Genomic DNA, 12,486 nt, shown 5'->3' with positions numbered 1-12,486 from the left:
CCTGTCATCACTTTGTGTCTTTGAGTAAAATTCTTATACTTCTTTTAATATTTCAAACTTCTTCATTATCATTATACATTTATGGTGATCTGTGATCAGTGATTTTTCATGTCAATGTTGTAATCGTTTGGTGGGGCATCACAAACTGTGCCCATATAGGAAAGTGAACTTTGTCAATAATATCGTGTGTGTTCTGACTGCTCCACCAATCAGCAGTTCCTCCATTTCTCTGTCATACCTTAGACCTCCCTAATTCCTGAAACACAACAGTATTGAAATTAGGCCAATTAATGACTCTACAATGGCCTCCACGTGTTCAAAGTGAAAAGAAGAGTCACATGTCTCATTCTTAATCAAAAGCTAGAAACAATTAAGCTTAGTAAGGAAGGTATTTCAAAAACCCATACAGGACAAAAACTAGACCTTCTGGTCCAATCAGTTGTCCAAGGTGTGAATGCAAAGGAAAAATTCTTGAAGGAAACTGAAAGTGCTACTCCAGTGAACATACAAGTTAAAGAAAGCAAAATAACCTTATTGCTGATACGGAGAAAGTTTGAGTGGTCCAGATAAAAGATCAAACCAGCCAAAGCATTCCTTAAAACAAAACAATCTAATCCAGAGCAAGGCCCTGGCTCTCTTCAATTCTATAAAGACTAAGAGGTCAGGAAGCTGCAGAAGAAATTTTTGAAGCTAGCAGAGGTTGATTCACGAAGTTTAAAGAAAGAAGCTATAGACACAACATAAAAGTGCAGGGTGAAGCAGCAAGTCTTGATATAGAAGCAACAGCAAGTTATCCAGAAGATCTAGCTAAGATTATGTTGATGAAACAGTCTTCTATTGAGAAAAAGATACCAACTAGGACTTTTATAACTAGAGAGGAGAGGTCAATGCCTGTCTTCAAAGGACTGACTGACTCTCTTGTTAGGGTCTAATGCAGCTGGGGATTTTAAGTCAATGCCAGTGTTCATTTACCATGTCAAAAATCCTAAGGCCCCTAGGAATTATACTAATTCCACTCTGCCTGTGCTCTATCAATGGAATAACAAATCCTGGAGGACAGGATATCTGTTTACCACATGGTTTCCTGAATATTTTATGCCTACTGTTGAGAGCTACTGCTAAAAAAAAAATTCTTTCAAAATATTACTGTTAATTGATAATGCACCAAGAGCTCTGATGGAGATACAGAGGGAGATTTATTTTGTTTTTATGTCTGATAACACAGAATCTATTCTGCAATCCATGTATCAGAAACAATTTTGACTTTAAAGTCTCATTATTTAAGAAATACATTTTGTAAAGCCATAGCTGCCATAGGTAGTAATTTTCTTGATGGATCTAAGCAAAATACAATGAAAACTTTCCGGAAATAGTTTACTATTCTAGATGCTATTAAGAATATTCATTATTCATGGAAGGAGGTCAAAATATCAGCATTAAGAGGACTTTGGAAGAAGGTGATTCCAACCTTCGTGCATGACTTTGAGGGGTTTAAGTCTTCAGCTGGAAGAAGTAACTGTAGATGTACTGGAAATAAACAGAATACTAGCATTAGAAATGGAGCCTGAAGATATGACTGAATTGGTGCTATTTCATGGTAAAACTTTAATAGATGAGGTGTTGCTTCTCATGAATGAGCAAAGAAATTGTCTAAGATGGAAACTACTCCTGGTGAAGTTGCTGTGAATATTGCTGAAATGAAAGCAAAGGATTTAGAAGGTTGTATAGTGTTAGTTGACAAAGAGTGGCACAGTCTGAGAGGAATGACAGCAATTTTGGAAGATGTTCTACTGTGAGTAAAATGCTATCAAACAGCATCACATGCTACAGGGAAAATTTTTGTGACAAGGAAGAATCAACTGATGTGGCAAACTTTATTGTTGTCTTATTTTAAGAAATTGCCACAACCATCTCCAGCTATAGCAATGACCATCCTGATCAGACAGTGGCCATCCACAGTGAGGCAAGACCCTCTACCAGCAAAACGAATGCAACATGCTAAAGGCTCAGGTGATTGTTAGAACTTTTGTGGAAATAAAGTATTTTTTAACTAAGGTATGTACACTTTTTTACACAAACTGCTATTGCTCACTTAGTAGACTATATATAGATTTAATAGACTTATGATATTTATAAACACCAAAAAAGAAAAAAATCTGTGTGACTTGCTTTACTACAATATATGCTTTATTGTGGTGATCTGGAACTGAGGCTGCAATACCTCTGAGGTGTGTCTGTGTTAACTATCTATGATGCCTTTTGTCATCACTATTAACCATGACTATTACACTTTGCTATAATAATTGTGTTATTAAACAAAAATTGTTTCAATGCCTGCCTTCCCTTTGTACTATAAGCATTTTGAAAACTGAGGTTATAACTTATTTATCGTAATAATTCCAGGACAAACATAATACACAAAGTAGGTGGGAATTGAACAATGAGAACACATGGACACAGGAAGGGGAACATCACACACCGAGGCCTGTTATGGGGTGGGGGGAGGGGTGAGGGATAGCATAGGAGATATACCTAATGTTAAAGGACGAGTTGATGGGTGCAGCATACCAACATGGCACATGTATACATATGTAACTAACCTGCACATTGTGCACATGTACCCTAAAACTTAAAGTATAATAAAAAAAAAGTAGATGCTAAGTTTATATTTGTTGCAGACGAGTGTCAAAGCAAACACTAAGTTTTCCACTTTTAAAATCCCTTAAAGAAAATACCACATTTAACTTATGCTGTATAAATAGTTAATGCCTATAACCTCAAGGAGACAATTTTCAAACAATAAAATTATCATATACAGATAAGTTAAAATAGTTTTGCAATCTAACAAGGGTTTTATAAATCTATACCCTAAAGTAAAATGAAAACTTTCTCTAGCTTCTGACTTCTGAATTTAGTTATTAGGATGAGTCTCATGATTCTTCCAGATCAATGTTTGAAATGGATCTCATTATTCTCCCACTGACTCTACTACTCCTTCTGTAATTCTAACCAAGTCCATTTTCAGTTCTTGGCTGGCTGAGGTAAAGAATGGAGAATAATTGGTGACCACTTATTTTAAATGGACAGTTTGCATCTGGGGACATTTTGTGATGACAGTCCTTTTACTAGGACTCAGTACCTCGCAGCACAGGCACATGTAAAAATAATCACATCAATTCATAATAACAACTAAATGGATGTCTTAACACTTTTTCAAATTATTCAGTAAGACAAAGACATGAGAAATCACAATACACATAATATCACAATCTTAATAAACCTCTCTCATTGTGCTAATCATTGTGTCAAGCACTGCATACATCATCTCTGATGCTTACAAAGCCTTTTGCTATGGACATTATTACCCTTGTTTTACAAATTTAAAAAAACCTAGGGTTCAGCATCAGCTAGAGTGATATCCTAAGTCTGAATGACAAGATGTGGCAGAACAATGGAAGCGACTTTGTTTTATTGCAGAAGGGAGGTTCAGTATTTTTTTAAATTTATTTTTTTCCTTTTAGGTCAATACACGGAAAGAAATCTCTCTCCTGACTTTAGTACAATGGCATGATTGGTGGCCACAGTCCAAGGATGGTTGCTGGTGAGTAGTTACAGATACCCCGAGACACAGCAGGAGTGAGTAATTGTGTTTATGATGGGCAGCGACTCTGGTGTTTGCTGCAAGCTAGCACTGGTGTTTTCTGGATGACCTTTGTTAGCTGTGCCAAGAGGTTTCCTTTTTTAATGCTGCTGCTAGATGTCATTAGTAGCAATGGCTGTGAATTTTGTCTTGTCACTTGCACTAACCCCAGAAGAGAATTTTCTAAGGGACCTATATCAGAGAAGGTCACTAGCTCTTTCTGTCATCAAACTACTGGCTTGTGATTAGAAAAGGCAGGTGGGACGTCAATGGAATGGTAAACTGTAGATTTGGGAGAACACAGGAGAGTAAAGTAGAATTAGGCTTCAAGACCAGGAAATCAAGACTACTATTGATCAGAAGGACAAATAAGTGGGGGCCAGGAGTAGGGAAGAGGGAGTGTTATTTTGTTCTCCTTTTCCATCAGAAAGACAAATTAAATTTTACAGTGTTGCACCAAATACTTTTAGGTATTGATTTTGAAATCTATGCTTGATATTTAAGATAACAGAAAAGATACAAAAAAAGGGATGGGGATGTCGCCCAGGCATATGGTAAGATGATGGTCTTTTATCAATAGTGATTTTAAAGATCTCCATAAAAGTGGGGCACAATGTGGATATTAAAACAATTTCTGCTCTTGGTCTTATGTGCATTATCTCAAATATTCTTCTCAAAAATCACACTGGATCTCACAAGGCGTTAGTTCTTCATTGAGGCTGTGAGATTGTGGCTCACTGAAAGGGAAAAATTTCGGCCCTAGAATTGAGGCTGTCAGAGCTCCCTCTACTGCCTCTCCTTAATTCTAAAACCACATAGCTGTGTTCTGGTGAAAGCTAACAAACTGATCCAGAGGTGAAGTGATTATGGGATTTTCCTGATGCCATTAAAGTAAGAAAATATGTGGAAAGAAGTGCTTCCATGAAAAGTGTCTTTTCATGGAGCACATATTATACTGATTAGAGAAGGGGAGGGTGGAAGAAGTGCTAATGCCTCATAGGCTTAAGGATCTTCATTGTTAAAATTGTGCTTCATGTTTAGAAAGAAGTCACTACTAAATATATGTGCCTTTAAAAATCTTACCAATTTAAGCAACTGTATTGCTGGCATTTTAATCTCTTTGAAGGACTTCTAAAGATGACAGACTTTCATATGTTTCTAACATTTGAGAAAATCATGAACAAAATTTCCAAAATGCTACCCTTTTGTAGCACACTAGAGGATACATGCATCTGTCATTCATTTTTATCTATTTGATGATGGGGCTATGTTCTGAGAAATGCATCGTTAGACAATTTCATTATTGTGTGAATATCACAAGGTATACTTACACAACCTAGGTCACTTAGGCTATGTGGTATAGCCTATTGTTCCTAGGCTATAAATCTATAACATACATGTTACTGTATTGAATATGGTAGACAATTGTAACACAATGGTAAGTATTTGTGTGTCTAAACATATCTAAAAATAGAAAAGATACAGTAAAATTATGGTGGTATAATCTTATGGGACCGCCATCATGTATGTGGTTTCTTGTTAACCAATACATCCTTATGGGCCTGGCGCGGTGGCTCATGGCTGTAATCCCAACACTTTGGGAGGCTGAAGCAGGCAGATCACTTGAGGTCAGGAGTTCGAGACCAGTCTGGCCAATATGATGAAACCCCATCTCTACTAAAAATACACAAATTAGCCAGGAGTGGCAGGAGGCACCTGTAATCCCAGCTATTCGGGAGGCTGGGGCAGGAGAATCACTTGAACCCAGGAGGTGGAGGTTGCAGTGAGCCGAGATCACGCCATTGCACTCCAGCCTGGGAATCACAGAGAGACTCCTCAAAAAACAAAAAAACAAAACAAACAAAATCCTTATGTAGCACTTAATTATATAGCGTTATGGTGAGCCCTACTATGTGACAAGCTTCTTAAGATTGGATTCAAATATTATCTCTCTGGTAAGTTTGTCCTCATAGCTTCCTTGTCTTTCCAGCAAAATTTATTTTCAAACAATGTTCCCACTGCCCACATTTTAAAACCTTAAATAGTATGTAACTAAATTTATTCTACTTCCACTGACTGCAGTCTTTTAAAGGGTGTTTCGGAAAGTAAGACCAGTGTTCATAGGATCCAAGCCAGGAAACCCTACATAGGAAGGACCTGAACATGATCAGGAACTGTTCAGTTTGCCTGAAGCACCAAAAGAGAGGCGATGACGAATGAGATGCTACTGAAGAAGTGTACAGGCCATGATTGGTACTGGGCCACAAAGTCTATGCTAATCTTTGATAAAAAAGCAGTGTAAAGCAAAGGAAAGGTTTTAAGTATAGACATGCTGAAATGGGAAATGATGGGACTGGTGTTTTTAAGATTCGTTAGCCATGGTCACGAGAAGGGGGTGCAGAAAAAAGTAGTTGAAAGCTCTAAATAATGTTTCTTGGCCAGGCAGAGTGCCTCACTCTCCTAATCTCAGGGATTTGGGAGGCTGATGTGAGAAGATCGGTTGAGCCTACAAGTTAAAAAACAGCTCGAAAAACATGGCAATACCCGTCTCTACAAGAAAATTAAAAAAAACTAGGCAGGAATGGAGGTGTGTGCCTGTAGTCCCAGTGACTTCAGAGGCTGAGGCAGGAGGATTGCTTGAAACTAGGAGTTCTAGACTGCCGTGAGCTAGGATTCTGTCACTGCACTCTAGCGTAGGTGATAGAGCAAGACCTGTCCCCAAAATAAATACATACATAAATGAATTAAATAAAATAAATAATATTTCCTATCTTCAAGACGCTTTCAGTATGATATGTTAGAGGTGACCTGTAATGCATATTAAATAAAGGATTTTATTTTATTTTATTTATTTATTTATTTATTGAGATGGAGTCTTGCTCTATCGCCAGGCTAGAGTGCAGTGGCGCAATCTCGGCTCACCACAACCTCCGCCTCCCGGGTTCAAGCAATTCCCCAGCCTCAGCCTCCCGAGTAGCTGGGACTACAGGCACGTGCCACCACACCTGGCTGGTTTTTTTGTATTTTAGTAGAGACTGGGTTTCACCATGTTGGCCAGGATGGTCTCAATTTCCTGACCTCGTGATCCACCTGGCTTGAACTCTCATTCACTGGCACCCTGCCCAGTAAATAAAGTATTATGTAATGTAAATTTTAATTACACTTTTAACTTTGAAGTAGTTGTAGATTGGTGTGCTGTTTTAAGAAATAATACAGAAAGATCTCACATATGGTTCACACAGTTTCCCCCAATAAAAATCTCTTATAAAACTAATACAATAATATCACAACCAATATAGTGCTATTTGTACACTCAACATACTGAGCATTTCCATCACTGCAAAGATCCCCTATATTTCCTTTTTAAAACGAAACTCCTTCCCTCCTGCCCAATATCCTCTTTAAGCCCTAATTAGGTCTCTTCTTCATCTCTGTAAATTTGTCATTGCCATAATGTTACATGAACGACATAATACAGTATATAGCCTTTTGGAATTAACTCTTCTTCACTGAGCATAATACTCTGGAGATCCATCTAGATTATTGCATATATCAATAGTATGATCTTTTAAAAATTGCTGATTAGCATTTAATGGTATGGATGTGTAATAGTTAATGTCAGCTTTCATCCATTGAAAGATATCTGGGCTGTTTCCAATTTGTGACTGTTACGAAAAAGCTTCAATAAACATCCATGAAAAAGTTTCACGCTAACACAAGCTTTCCTTTATTTGGGGTAAAGGGTGAAAAGTACAATTGTTTGGTCTTGTGGTAGTTGCATTTTAAATTATTTAAAAAACATATTTTTCAGTGTTTCCATGTCATTTTAAGTTCCCATATGGAAAATATGAATGAATCAGTTTCTCAGTACCCTCATCAGCATTTGTTGTTTGTCTATCTGTCTGTCTATCTATCTGTCTATCATCTATTTATCATCTATCTTCTATCTATCATCTATCATCTACTATCATCTATCTATCTTCTATCTATCTATCTTATCGCCATTTTAATAGATGTTTGATGATGGCTCATGTGATTTTCATCTGCATTTCCCTAATGGGTAATAATAATGAACTTTTTTTTAATGCGATTATTCATCTTTGGTGAAATGCGCTTTATATCCTTTCACTATTTTCTAACTGGATTTTTTAAAATGTTGAGTTTTGAGAGGTCTTTAGATAGCCTAGAGACTAGTTCTTTAATGGAGGTATAGTTTATACATTTTTCTTCCAGTCTGTAGCTTTTCTTTTCATCCTATTGCCAGAGTCCTCACAGAGTAAAGTGTACTGATTTTGTTGAAGTAGAATTTATCAATTTTTCATGGTACGGATTGTGATTTTGGTATCTAGTCAACGAACCCCAACCTTACCTCTTCCATAGCCCTTGATCCCAAAGATTTTCTTCTGTTTTTTTTTAATAATTTGTATTTTTTTAAAATTAACTCTAGAATCTATTTTTATTTAATTTTTATATAAGATGTAAAACTTAGATTGAGGTTCATTATTGCCTATGGAGTTTCAATTGCTCCTGCACCATTGATTTAAAAGTTATCTCTACTGCATTTAATTGTTTTTTACATTTTTGTCAAAAATCATATGTACATATTCATGTGGTGTTAGTTCTTGGCCCTCTATTCTGTTCCCTTCAACTACATGTCTTTTCCTCCAATAATACTACAGAGTCTTGATTACTGTAGCAATTTAATAAGTGTTGAAATGAGGTAGACTTTTTCTCTCTCATTTTACTCTTATTTTTCAAAATTGTTTTAGCTATTCTTGATTAGTTTTCTTTTCCTATATATTTTAGAATAATCTTGCCTATATTTCTAAAAGTTCTTGTTGAGATTTTGATAGCAAATGAATAAAACTTTTATATCAATTTGTGGATAATTGATATACTACAAAGTTGAATCTTCCAGTCTATGAACCTGAATTTCTTCATTTATTTACATCTTTAATTTCTTTGATCAGCATCTTGTAGTTTTCAACATATTACTCCTGCATGAGTTTTTCAGATTTATATGTAAGTATTTTATTTTATTATTTATTCAATTTTGGTATCCACATATTTATTGCTAAATAATAGGAATAGATTTGATTTGTGTAAGTTTATCTTATGTCATGCAACCTTATTGAAATCATTATTATTTATTGAATACATTTTCTTGGTAGGTTTCCTGGAATTGCCTATATAGACACTAATGTTATCTGCATATTGAGGCATTTTATTTATAATTTGCATGCCTTTTATTTTTTTTTGCCAGGCTTATTGCACTGTGTTGTAAAAGAGTGATGAACACAGATAATCTTTCATTGTTCTCAACCTTAGTAGGAATGCATTCAGTCTTCTATCATTAAGTAAATGTAAGCTGTAAGTTCCATAAATGCTCTTTATCAAGTTCAAATGTCTTCTTAATCATTGGCTTAGTCATTTTTATGATGTCACTTTAAAATCTTTGGAAGATAATTCTAATACCTCTGTCATCTCAGTGCTGACATCTTTTGGTTGTGTTTTCTGTTGAATTCGTGATGTCTCTGGCTTTTTGTATTAGATGTAACATCATGGGATGTGCCTGTGGCCTTATTACTACTTGGCGTTGGTGAAAGTCCTTTACTAGGCTTCCTCTGACACCACCCCAACTGGGAGGTTGCCGAGACCAGCTCGGTCAGGGAGTCCCTAACCTAGCAGCGCTAGAGGAATTAAAGACACACACAGAGAAATATAGAGGTGTTAAGTGGGAAACCAGGGGTCTCACAGCCTTCAGAGCTGAGAGCCCCAAACAGAGATTAACTCACGTATTTATTAACAGCAAGCCAATCATTAGCATTGTTTCTATAGATATTAGATTAACTAAAAGTATCCCTTATGGGAAACGAAGGGATGGGCTGAAATAAACGAATGGGTTGGGCTAGTTATCTGCAGTAGGAGCATGTCCTTAAGGCACAGATCGCTCATGCTATTGCTTGTGGTTTAAGAACGCCTTTAAGCAGTTTTTCTCCCTGGGTGGGCCAGATGTTCCTTGCCCGCATTCCGTAAACCCACAACCGTCCAGCGTGGATGTTATGGCTATCATGAACATGTCACAGTGCTGCAGAGATTTTGTTTATGGCCAGTTTTGGGGCCAGTTTAAGGCCAGATTTTGGGGGGGTCTATTCCCAACAGGAGGTGAGCGGTGCCTTGTTACTGCTGGCATGGGGGTGCAGGGCTGGAAGTCTAGGCTGACCATATGTCTCTTCTGATACCATGTGAGAAGTGGAGATGAAAGCTACCATGTGATAGCGATGAAAGTTCTGGCTCACTTTTCTGATGCTACTCTGGTGCAGGTGTTGGGAAACGTCATTCCAGCGTGGTAAATCAGGTGGAAGTCTAGATTTATCACTCCAACTCTGCTAGTGTTAATGAGAGTGGGGCCACAGTTTTGTTGTGGTGTTTGACTAAAGTAGATTATTTTCTAAAATGTTTCTTTCTTGCTAGAAGTTTCTTTTCTGGCCTTTCAGCTAAAGATAGCAGACTTTAATTGGGGATTTTTGTCTGTAGCCATCGGCATTTCTGGGATGGTGGCTTCTTTAGCTCTGGGTCTGGGATAAATAAGGTGAAAAGGAAACCCAAGGAATTCACTACTGTGGCATTCCTTAGTCCCAGGGTTCCCCAGCACTCTTCTCTTCTTCTCTCCTTCACAGTGTTTTTATATGTGTCTTATATATAATGCCCTAGGTTTTTAGTTGTACTTAGCAGAAGAAATAGAACAAAGTCTATCTATCCATCTATTCTGTGTTTCGAGAAAGGAAATTCTCAAGAACACACATTTTCATAAAGTCTAGACTCCTTTAGCAGCTCTTGTGAGATAAAGCAAGAAAGATGATCAGTGTTAGAATACATAAAGTGAAGAAAAAGAGGGTATTTGAAGGATTTCAAACATAGCAAACATTTTGAGGACCAAATATTAGTTTATAAATGTGTGATACTGATTGCAAACCAAGAGTAGCTTTACTTGATAATGTTAACCATAGCTTTGTAAACTTCATAATGTGAGCCTTGGCTTTGTTTGCTTGTTTATTTATCCTTAATCACTTCAGTTCTGATACTTCATATACTTCTAATTATTACATATTGATTATTTTGAAAACACCTACAGTTAGAACAAAAGGCATTATAGGACTGTAGTATTTTCAGGATTGATGTTACAGAAAACAAGGAGAATGAAAATAGGGAACAATAAAATAATAATTTCACCCTTTTAGAGAGAAACATGTTGTTGATATGCTGAATTACAACACATTCTATGTATGTACTGCAATACACAATGGCAGAAATGCAACTGTAGTTGTTATTAAACATCAAATATTTTACTGTGATGCAATCACATTATGTTATAGAGGAGTGAATGGCGTTTTCAGTTTTTCTTGGGCACTTGGTGCAAATCCAGTTATATTAAAAGCCAGAGTTGGAAAATCAATGTGGCACTTTGCTGGTTGATTCCAACATCAGTGAGAATTGTTAAGACAACAGTCAAGGATCTAACAGTTGTACTTAATGAGATCCAATGAGACTCAATTTGATCTGTGGAACGCTTTTGGTCCATGCTGACACTCTAAGGTCCATATCAACAAGTGAAAAAGAAAAACAATTAAACAATTCAGAATAGTAGAAAAAGTCTGCTTTGTACCATAGGTAAACTTATTTAGGTAATGTAGAAGAATATGTTTTCTAAAATACGCAGAATGATATTTCATTACCATATGCCCTTGTGGTATCTAGCCAGAACGAAGATTTATTTCTCCTCTCTTTTGTTACTGCCTTAATCACAGAATGGAGATTTATTTCTCCTCTCTTCTGTTACTGCCTTAATCAATATATTGTAACAGAAACGACTTTGTATAGGATTCATAGCTATGTTATTAAAACAGCATACCTTTGGGAGGCTGAGGCGGGCGGATCATGAGGTCAGGAGATTGAGACCATCCTGACTAACACGGTGAAACCCCGTCTCTACTAAAAATACAAAAAAGTTAGCTGGGCGTGGTGGTGGGCAACTGTAGTCCCAGCTACTCAGGAGGCTGAGGCAGGAGAATGGCGTGAACAAGGGAGGTGGAGCTTGCAGTGAGCCGAGATTGCTCCACTGCACTCCAGCCTGGGTGACAGAGTGAGACTCCGTCCCAAAAACAAAACAAAACAAACAAACAAACAAACAAAAGTATACCTTTCTTATGGCTCTCTCTCTCTCTCTTTCTGTCTTCCTCTCTTCTTTTCCTTTTATTCTCTGTCTCCTACCTTGTTCTTGCCTTTGGAAACAGGCTACCATTTTGTAAGGAATCTCAGATCACATGGAGAGGACATGTTACTGCCCCAGTTGACAGGTCCAGTTAAGTTCTAAAGAGACATAAGAGGAGAGCCAGAGTCAACTGCCAGACCTGTGAGTGAATGAGTGCACAGTTCTTTTCAACACCAAACTTGCAGGCCACCAGAGCTGACTTCACATGGTATGCTTGTGGAGTGTGAATGCAATTAGGAGTCAAAGTATACCTGTGACATGGGAAAATTATTTAATCTGCTGAACACTGGTATTACCTTCTGCTAAAAAAAGAATATCTATTGTTATGGTTGTTATACAAATTAAATAACACGATTGCCATAAATTGCTTATTAGAGGGCTGTGGATATTCTGAACATGAAATAAAGCTTGATATCCTTTCTTCTTTGTATATTTAAACATAACTGTGATGTTTGAAGTACAGTAGTCTGCCCTTATCCATGGCTTTGCTTTCTGTAGTTTTTTACCTGTGGTCAACCATGATCTGAAAATACTAAATGAAGTATTCCAGAAATAAGCCATTCCTGAGGTTTAA

General features: G+C 37.0%; 1 long non-coding RNA gene across 1 annotated transcript in view; it reads left to right on the top strand.

The window, feature by feature from the left end:
* The window catches only part of LOC134808817 (uncharacterized), a 469,178-nt gene that overhangs the window by 82,893 nt on the left and 373,799 nt on the right, over positions 1–12,486 (top strand). The window contains exon 2 of the long non-coding RNA XR_010152627.1: positions 3,522–3,601. This is a non-coding gene — a long non-coding RNA (uncharacterized LOC134808817). The remainder of the gene's footprint in view (positions 1–3,521; positions 3,602–12,486) is intronic.

This window comes from Pan troglodytes, chromosome 18 (assembly GCF_028858775.2).
Source record: "Pan troglodytes isolate AG18354 chromosome 18, NHGRI_mPanTro3-v2.0_pri, whole genome shotgun sequence".
NCBI classification, from domain to species: Eukaryota; Metazoa; Chordata; class Mammalia; order Primates; family Hominidae; genus Pan; species Pan troglodytes.
Note: the sequence above shows the minus strand (reverse complement) of the source record. Positions and strands in the feature narration are given on the sequence as shown.